Source organism: Pinus tabuliformis, chromosome 5_1, assembly GCF_031772625.1.
Source record: "Pinus tabuliformis cultivar Carrire ecotype Pingquan chromosome 5_1, CPIR1, whole genome shotgun sequence".
Taxonomy (NCBI): Eukaryota; Viridiplantae; Streptophyta; class Pinopsida; order Pinales; family Pinaceae; genus Pinus; species Pinus tabuliformis.
The window spans coordinates 879,222,664-879,233,028 of record NC_142305.1 but is presented as its reverse complement, the minus strand read 5'-3'; the positions used below and the strand labels follow the sequence as shown (position 1 = coordinate 879,233,028).

The following is a 10,365-nucleotide window of genomic DNA, read 5'->3' as shown; positions in this document are numbered from 1 at the left end:
TCTAGCATTTTACAGCTTCCAGGAATTCCAAGAGAAATCTATTTGTCCTCCTTGATTAAGGAATCACAAAGATCAATTTTCAGACAACTTAAATATCTTAAGTATCAGAGTACATGATTGCGTGATGGGGATTTTCAGGTACAACCACACCTGAATAAGCTAAAAATTATGGCATAGGGCATGGCCAGTGAGGTTTTCAAAGAAAAATAAACATGAGGAAATAGGTAATTGTATGTTCCAGAAGAACTATTGATTTAAATTTTTGGTTTCAAAAAAACATTAGAATGTTGGTAGCTGAGATGCAATAACACAATATTTCATGATTGGGATATCGTAAATAACATAGCAAGAAAATCAATGGCACATACCTAAAATATGTAGTAGATATAAGATCCTTATGGGGATTACAAACTATTATTGTAAAATCATATAAGCTTCTTTAAACTGGCCTATCTTATAACATCTTTACAAAAGAAAAGGGATAAGTTTATATGGACTTAAAAGTGTTAAAAAATATTTTTCCAGTTGAAATATATGTTAAATATAACTCTTATACCTAAATATTGATTTGAGTTTATGTAGCAAGATAAACGGGTAGGATGTGTTGAAAAATGTGTAACTAGGTTTGGTCTTCATAAATATGAAATGTACTTTTGATTCTTGTAAATTGTAAAATGAAAGAAAATTATTAGTATTGTTTCTTTTGGAGCATGGGTTTCATGCTCAAGGTATTTTATTTTATAGGTCAGGCACCCATTGAGTGCTTCTAGGGTTTGTCCTAAGGTTTAGAAGTCAAAAGAGTCATTATCATAAGTTGAAGACCCCTTCGGGCACATTATAACTTGTAAAGAAAGCTATTTTTGTCATTTAAAGAGTCAAATACCCTCCAAGACCAATTCGGCTTGGAAACTAGCAAGTCGGCCTAAAAGAAAGAGCCACGTCCACCTTGAAGAGCCTATATATAGGTGGAAACTTGACCTCCTTGAGAGACATTCGTCCATCACTCATTCTAGCAAAGATGGAGGAAGAAGAAAGCAGGAAAGAAGGAAGAGGACGAAGGAGACTTTTATTTGGGCTATTTCTCTCTCAAACGTGCTATGGAGGACTAGGGGTTATGCAACAAATATAGGGTTTCTATCTACAAGTTTGATCTTGGAGAAAATAAGGCAAGAAGGTCAAGAAAAGGTCACCAAGGGTCATCCTTAAGCTCCAGAAGTCAGAGAAAGGAAAGCCAAGGTAAAAGGAAGGCTCAAAAGTAAAATCAAGGCTCACACGTGTGGCAACAAAAACTGCTGGGGGGCTGAAAATTTCAGATTTGCAGTGGATGTCAAAATTCGACAGCTGGAATTCGAAGAAGTGCTACTGGAAGAATTTGATTGGATTTCACTGGATCAAGGTTAGAACATCATTCGAAGAGGTTGATCTTGCTCTTGGAGGGTATAGTCTTGGAATTTGTCAATTGAAGAATCTATAAGGAAGATAAGAGATTTGCGGGTTTTCCTCTCAAGTGGAGAGGTTTTGGCCCTGGCTTGCAACCTTTATTCCATGTTCTTGTTCTTGTTCTGTTGATAGTTGTTTCGTGATACAACACATAATAATAAGTAACAAAGCTAATAAGTAAAACGACGTCAAAAGAAGTTATCAAGTAAAGAGAAATCACTCTAATTATTTCCTTATAGATTTCTCAACTTGGTATCAGAGCCAAGTTGGCTAAGGGCATTATGAATATCTCCACTACATTGAAGAAGTTCCTTAAGAAGTGTTCAAAGGTAGCAAGTTATTTCAAGAAAGGCATCAAGGAAGCATGGCATCTTCTATTTACTACAAAGAAGGAAGTAACCATGACAAAGGATGAAGGTCTCTTCTTAGTACTCATTGACACATTCCAAGATGAGAGCATTTGGGTAATTGATAATGGTACATCTAGACACATGAATAGTTATAAAAAACAACTAAAAACATTATTAGAAGGAAAGTCTTCTTACTCAATGGAACTTGGAGATAATAAAAGCTATCCTGTAAGAGGAATTGGATCAACCTCTATAAAGTTAAAAAATGGAAGCAACATTCATCTCAACAACATCCTATTTGTTCCAGGTTTGCATAAGACCTTACTTTCTATTTCAATTCTAGAAGATAAGGGTGATAAAGTAGCTTTCATTGATGGAAAATTTGTAGTATGGAGTAACAACTCAAACATAGAGAATGCTAGAGTAATTGGTATTCGTGAAGGAATACTTTACAGGTTGATATCTCCTCTTGCACAAGCTTTGGTTGACATTGAAATCAACCCATGTGAACTCCGACATAGAAGATTTGGTCATATCCATTTCAGAATCCTTCCAACTCTAAGTTCTATAGTAGATGGAATTCTCGAATTGAAAGAAGATCACAAAGGAGTATGAAAAGGATGTGCATTGGGTAAGAACACCAAGAGACCATTTGGAAGCAATGCTTCACGGTCAAAATAATTCTTGGATCTTATTCATTCCGATGTTTGTGGTCCTATGACTCCAAAATTACTTGGAGGTAATATATATTATGTCACATGTATAGATGATCATTCAAGCAAAACTTGGGTTTACTTAATGAAATCCAAGGATGAAGTATTTACCAAATTTCAAGAATTCAAAGCTAAAGTAGAGAACCTTACAGAAAGGATAATCAAGATACTAATGTCTGATAATGGAGGTGAGTATACATCTAAGGAAATCATAAACTTATGTAAGGAGTCTGGGATTTAGAGGGAACGGATAGTCCCATATAATCCGGAACAAAATGGAGTTGTAGAGTGAAAGAACCGATCCATTGAAGAAAGTATAAAAGCAATGTTGCATGATCATATGTACTGAAATTTTTGTGGGGAGAAGCCACTGAGATGACTATATATATTCAAAATCGAAGTCCCCATAGGTCACTAGATAACAGAACTCCCGAAGAAGTACTCACTCAGAAGAAACCAACTGTGGATCATCTTTGAATCTTTGGTTGTCCTGTATATATTCATATACTAAAGGATAAAAGAAAGAAGCTGGACCCTTCAGGTATGAGAGGAAAATTTGTTGGATACAATAACTCCTCTAATCCCTATAGGATCTACATAAAGGAAGGACACCGTATATAAGTAAGTTGAGATGTTATATTTGACAAGAGCATCACATTCAAGAAACCTAAGGAACTTCCTATGTACTCTGATGATGAAGAACTTACAATATTTGAAGAAGAAGTCACGAGGGAAGAAGAAGAATCTAATCAACAAGATGAAGGTAATAATGAACCTATTCAACCTATGGTCATCCCCGAATCAAGAAAGATACCTAACTGGTTGAAGTCTACACTACTTGATGCAGAGGGTCATGGAGAAGCTCAAGTAATATTCAGGGAAAGAAAGAAGCTCAAATGATATTCTGGGTATGCGGCCTACATGAAAAAATAATAGAAGCATACCCATACACTTTTGAATAAGTTTCCAATCATCAAGAATGGAAGGATACCATGAATGTAGAATATCAATCTATAATGAAGAATGGAGTTTGGGAGATCATGCCTAGGCCCGAAGACAAATATGTGGTAACTTCCAAATGGATCTATAAGATCAAACATGCAGCATATGGAAGTATCGACAAGTATAAGGAAATATTTGTTGCTAGGGGCTTCTCTCAACTAGAAGGAATCGAATATGAAGAGACATTTGCTTCGAAAACAAGGTATACAACTATACGTTCATTGGTCTCTTTGGCAGCATCGATGGGATGGAACATCCATCAAATGGATGTCAAGGCTGCATTTCTGAATGGCACAATTGATGAGGAAGTCTATATAGAACAACCCTTGGGCTTTGAAGTTACAGAAAAAAGACATATGTTTGCAGATTGAAGAAGGCATTATATGGCCTCAAGCAAGCACCAAGGGAATGGTATGCTAGGATGGATGCATACCTTAAGAGATTAGGCTTCACAAAGAGTTTTGCTGATACGAACCTCTATATTAAAGTCGTGAAGGGTGAACCGGTAATCAATCTTCTGTATGTGGATGATGCTCTCTTGACAGGTGTAGAAGGTCGAATTGAAGAATGCAAGAAGAAAATAGTAGCAAACTTTGACATGAAGGATCTAGGGTTAATGCATTACTAGTTGGGACTAGAAGTCTAGAAAGGACTTGATGAATTCTATCTAGGTCAAGGAAAGTATGTGATCAAGATGTTGAAGAGGTTTGACATGATGAATTGCAAACCAATGAAAACCTCGATGATCACAAATTTGAAAAGACTAAGGAGTTACGAATCGAGCCCTATGGATCCTTCCAGGCATAGACAATTGATTGGCTGACTGATGTACTTAGCAAATACTTAACCGAACATATGCTTTATAGTAAATTCTCTTATTCAATTCCAAGTGAAGCTGAAGCATGATCATTGGATAACAACAAAACATATTCTAAGATATCTATGAGGAACCACCCACTATTGCTTGAAGTACAATAAGAGGAATGATGACCACTTGATTAGATATATAGATTCCAACTTGGGAGGCAATGAACAAGATGGAAGGAGCATCGCAGGAGGATGTTTCAATTTGGGATCCTCCATGATCTCATGGATGAGCCGAAAGCAAGATACAATTTCTTTAAGTAGTGTTGAGGCAGAGTATATTGCTGCCCGTGGAATATGTAGAGAAGCGTTCTAGTTGAGGAAGTTACTATCTGAGCTATTCGAAGGGCCAATGGAGCCTACATTGATACATTGTGATAACACCAATTGTATATGATTTTCTGAAGACCCAGTGTTTCATGAAAAGACAAAGCATATCAACAACAAGTATCACTACATTTGGAAGCTAGTACAAGATGGTGTGTTGAAATTACAATATATCTCCACTGATGAGCAAGTAGCTAACATATTGAAAAAAAAATCTCTTCCTAATAAGAAGCTTTTGTATTTGAGAGACAAGCTTGCATTGGTTGATGTATCATCCTAGTTGAGAGGGAGAGATAGGCACATCGTTCTTGTCTTCACTTGGGAAGACAAAATGGAGGATTGGGTAAGCATCTGTCATTCGATACTCTTTGAGGATGAGGTAGGGAATCCAAGATGAGAGTAGTCATGGACTGATATTCTTTGAGGATTGGTTATCCAAAATAAGAATAGTCCAAAGAACGTCATACTTTGTGAACACCCGGGTGGAGTGTACCTTGAGAGACAATGATGATGGTGTCTATAAATCATTGGTCTCGCTAGAATTGTGCTTTGATCTTGTGGAGAGATAGATTTGTTAGTCAAGGACTTGCTATGTGAAAATGCTAGTTGGTATGATGCTAAATAGATGGGTTACCAGTCTGACTCTTCTTACGAGATCTCTTTAGATTTATAATGTCCATATACCATTTATGAATACCTCCCTAGTTAAGAGGGAGTGTTGAAAAATGTGTAACTAGGTTTGGCCTTCATAAATATGAAATTTACTTTTGATTCTTGAAATTGTAAAATGAAATAAAAGTGTTATTATTGTTTTTGGAGCATGGGTTTTATACTCAATGTGTCTTATTTTATAGGTCAAACACCCATTGAGTGCTTCTAGGGTTTGTCCTAGGTCAAGAAGTCAAAAGAGTCATTGTCATAAGTTGAAGACCCCTTCGGGCACATTGTAACTTGTAAATAAAATTATTTTTGTCATTTAAAGAGTTAAAATACCCTCCAAGACCAAGTCAGCCTGGCAGTTGGAAAGTCGGCCTAAAAGAAAGAGCCACATCCACCTTAAAGAGCCTATATATAGGAGAAAACTCAACCTCCTTGAGAGATATTCATTCATCACTCATTCTAGTAAAGGAGGAGGAAGAATAAGGAAACCAAGAAGGAAGAGGATGAAGGAGACTTTTGTTTGGGCTATTTCTCTCTCACATGTGCTAAGGAGTACTAGGGTTTCTGCAACAGATCTATGATTTCTATCTACAAGTTTGATCATGGAGAAAAGAAGGCAGGAAGGTAAAGAAAAGGTCACCAAGGGTCACCCTCAAGCTCTAGAAGTCAGAGAAAGGAAATTGCAAGTCAAAGTAAGGCTCAAAAGGTAAATAGAGGCTCACACGTGTGGCAACAACAACTATTAGGGGCCCAAAAATTTCAGATTTGCAGTGGAGGCTGAAATTTTGCAGCTGGAAGTCGAAGAAGTGGTACTGGAAGAGATTTGACTGGGTTTGCCTAGATCAAGGTTAGAACATCATTCAGAGAGGTTGGTCTTACTCTTGGAGGGTATTGGTTTCAGTCTTAAGATCTTTGAATTCGTCAATTGAGGAATCTATAAGGAAGAGAAGAGATTTGCAGGTTTTCCTCTCAAGTGGAGAGGTTTTGGCCCTAGCTTGTAACCTATATTCTGTGTTCTTGTTCTTCTTGTGTTGATATTTGTTTGACGATACAAACACGTAATAATAAGTAACAAATATAATAAGTAAAAAGATATCAAAAGTAGTAAATCACTCTAATTATTTCCCTATAGATTTCTCAATTGGATGCTGACTAGATTCCTTGGAGAAACTCAACAGAATTGAAAATTTTGATGAAAACTTGAATAAACTGAGAGGGGGGTGTGAATTAGTTTAATACATTCATGGAAATTAAATTATTTTCTTTGAAATCATTAACTGAACTTTTAAATGAGCATCTTAACACATCGCGAACATCATATTTAATATGTGAACAACAAGAAATATTTTGAACCAAAAATATCACAACATCACATAAAAACATCACATATGAACACCAAATATAAGTGGAAACCCATAAAGGGAGAAAACCATGACTTTGTTATTGTTGTGATGCAAAGACAAGCTCTTACTCCTTTATTACATCTGATTTTCTATAGGCTCCAACCTTTAGGAGGATGTGACCTCAATTTTTCTACAAGCTACAACATGCAAGCAAGCTCGAACAACCATAAGTTTTCTATAAGCTACAACCCATAGGAGGCTCCTACCTCAACAAGCTCCAACTTTTTATTTATCAAGCTACTTCTTAAAAGGATACTACAATCTCCTCATACAAACAAGAAACAACAATATGTTGGCTACTTGGTCTATAAATATGCATACCTCCACCTCTGTTCCTCCTTCTTCTTCTCTCCAAATCTACTTCACATATGTTCTATATGTGCCAGATAATAAACAACTCAAATAAACTCACATACTCTCTACCTCTCTAACCTTCTTTGCCTTCCAAAGTCACATCTTTAATAAAGATAATTTTCTGGCTGTTTGTATTCCACATAAGAATATGAAGTGAACATGGTTGACTTTTTTCCTTCCACTCATTCGTTCCCAAACTCTTCATATTTTGAATATTAGAAAAAAAATAAGTGATACAAATGTTATTTTAATCCACCTATAATGATTAAATACACTAAGATAATGCCAACATATCTAAGCAACACATTATAACATCATAACACATACAAAACATTCACTTTTCAATGGAAGCAATATGCACTCAACATATGAAAGAAATGCATCACTCTCTAAAGCCATATATTTGTTTTGCAACATCTTGTATCACTACCTCTTCATGCCATTGCCTCAACAACCTTGAGTCTTGCCTTGTCTATCATGGAGTCTTGCCTTTGCTGTCACAGAGTCTTGCTTTGCTTAGCATCAAAACAATCTCCTCAAACAAGCCAGTCTTCAAATCAACCCTACACAAAACATATGCAAGCATCAATCATCATCATAACATATTTGTAACCATAACTCTTAACACAATTATGCATGTAGCAACTGTGCCATGGTATTTTCTAATCCTTTGTTCTGCCAAGCCATCACGTCCTTGTTGCTCTTTTGTTGCTTCTTTGCCTTTTCTTCTCTTTTGCTGCTTCTTGGCCTTGCTATTTCTCCTTTACCATCAATGCCATCAATGCCATCAATCTATCCCTTTGGAAATGATGGCAACACATTGGTCCTCCCCCTTTTTGTGCAGAGAAGCATTTCTCTTTATTGCTTCATAACTCTACTTACCTCCCCCTATGACATCAATGGCAAGGGGTTTGGAGATTTATGACTGAAAAACATAGTTATGTGAGAGTAAAGAAATCTGAGATATTTTAGGGAATATATAGTTAAATTTTTTCCCCTCTTGTAGGTTTTGAGATTTGTTTTCAAACTTGGGCTTCAATCATGTAATCCAATTATAAACCTGCATATTATTTATGCACATCCAATATAGTTTTAAGCAATTAAGCAAGTAGAAATATTCCCAAAGAATAAGAGGAGGTTAACACCTTTCTATGCCCGTATGTGTTCCAACAAATTACCATTTTGTTCTTTGAATGTGCCCATTGGTGATGACTTTGATTTCACTGACTATGTATCGCAACTAAGAAATAAAAATTTCTCCAACAGCCACACTTCTAGCTCGAAAGGAATGGAGATAGTGAAAATAGATTCAATGGAGGAGTTACAAAGGAAACATTTAAAGTCCAAGGGTTTCAAAATGTTTAGTCTTAATTACATTCATTCGTCCTTAGAATGTACAAAAGCATAATTCAAGAAACCAAGAAATTGGTTTGCACTGAACATCATCCACATTTTCACATATTTGTGAAGGTTTTAGCATAGAAAAACTTGTAGGTACTACAACTTCGTATGCACTAAAAAATGAATCTCTTAATCAAATAAATTAAATCCCATGTCTTCATCACTCTCCTCCTTAGGTTCCTCTTTTTTCTCTTCAAATGTAGGGAAAGCCTCATCAACATAAACACCACCTCCATTAGGAGCAACTGCAATAGGTGCAACAACAACACCACCTCCATAGCCAACACTCAAAAGGAGGTCTTCAATGTTTCTTTTCTCCAGTAGCTTGGCAAAGAGATCATGCCAATAGATTTCTATCAACACATTTGCAACCTTCACTAATGTGTTAATCTTCTTATGAGTAACTGGGATACCATCATCCCAAAGAATCAAAGCTACAAAAGTACAAGAAAATTCATTGACTGACATCTTTGAAAATGAATTCAAAGACCCTTGAACAAAAGTCCTTTGCTGTATTTTTTATTTTTTATTATTTTTGTTTGTTTCTCTCCTCCTGTTGATGTCTAGAATCACTCGCTGAGCTGTTATGCCTAGGCTCCCTCTCACAACAAAATAAACTATCACGACTCTAATAATATATGTGTAGAATCATGCTTCACTCATCCAAAACCCTAGACTTCTCATAAAAGAGAATCATTAATGTTATTGCAATCTACAAGCTCACTTTTTGTTGATATTCAACCTTCTTCAACCCCGTGTCTTGGAATATGGCATAAAGAACCTCCATTGTTTTCAAGGTCCTACAAACAATCAATTATCTGGTCCAAACAACAATAGGCCTATTAAGTTGTTGGTGAACCATTGTCATCATTGTAAATGTGCTCTGACATCTGCCAAACTTGAAGAATGTTGTCTTCAACAACACTAGCAATGATCCATTCCTCAACTAGATTCAAGAGGTGCCTCTTTAGTTGTCGATGCCAATCACCAATACTTTTGAGGTCCCAAACCATGAGACCTCCATCTAACCCACATGATGCTAATATAGCTCCGTTTTGGGGATTCCAATCAATTTGGAACACTTCTATGTGATGTGTACAAGTATGAAAGACTTTGTAGATATGTGTAGCCAATGCACTATAATATGTAGATATAGTACTTGGATTTCAAATCCCCACCGTCGATAACAAATTTATTGATCAAACAAGAACTATTACCTCAAAACGAGAACTCTAGCCGAAAAACAAAAAAAAAACATAAAAAAAATAGTCAGAAAACAAAAAGTTTTGGTGTTGGAATTTTTTTTTTTTTTTTTTTTTTTTTTTTTTTTATTATTTTGTTAATTTACAAGGTAAATTTTCAACATTTTTAAAGAATAGAAGTAAAAGGCAATTTTTTTGTGCAAAAAAACACCCTGAAAATGAAAAGTGTTGATGTTGGAATAACTTTTTTTTTGGGTAAATTTTCAACATTTTTCAATAATGACGTTAAAGATAACATATCATGACTACGAAAAACCTTAAAATTCCAATGATTTTTAGGCATGACATTAAAGATAAAGTATCACGTCTCTGAAAAGTTTTAAAATTCCAACAATTTTTAGGGATGACATTACAAATAAAATATCATGTCTCTGAAAAGCCTTAAAATTCCAATGATTTTCAAGGATCGCATTAAAGATAAAATATCACGTCTATGAAAAGCCTTAAAATTCCAACAATTTTCAGCGATGGTGTTAAGAAAAAAATACTTATAACGATTTTCTACCAAACATTAAAGATAAAATATCATGACTCAGAAAAATCTTAAAATTTTGATAAGTTTTCAACCATAGAATTAAAACCAAAGGTC

At 35.4% G+C, this 10,365-nt stretch overlaps 1 pseudogene; it reads right to left on the bottom strand.

Annotated features, from left to right (window-relative positions):
• Positions 1 to 8,643: 8,643 nt before the first annotated feature.
• LOC149167629 (large ribosomal subunit protein P1z pseudogene) lies at positions 8,644 to 8,982 on the bottom strand (annotated as a pseudogene).
• Between the last annotated feature and the right edge of the window lie 1,383 nt (positions 8,983 to 10,365).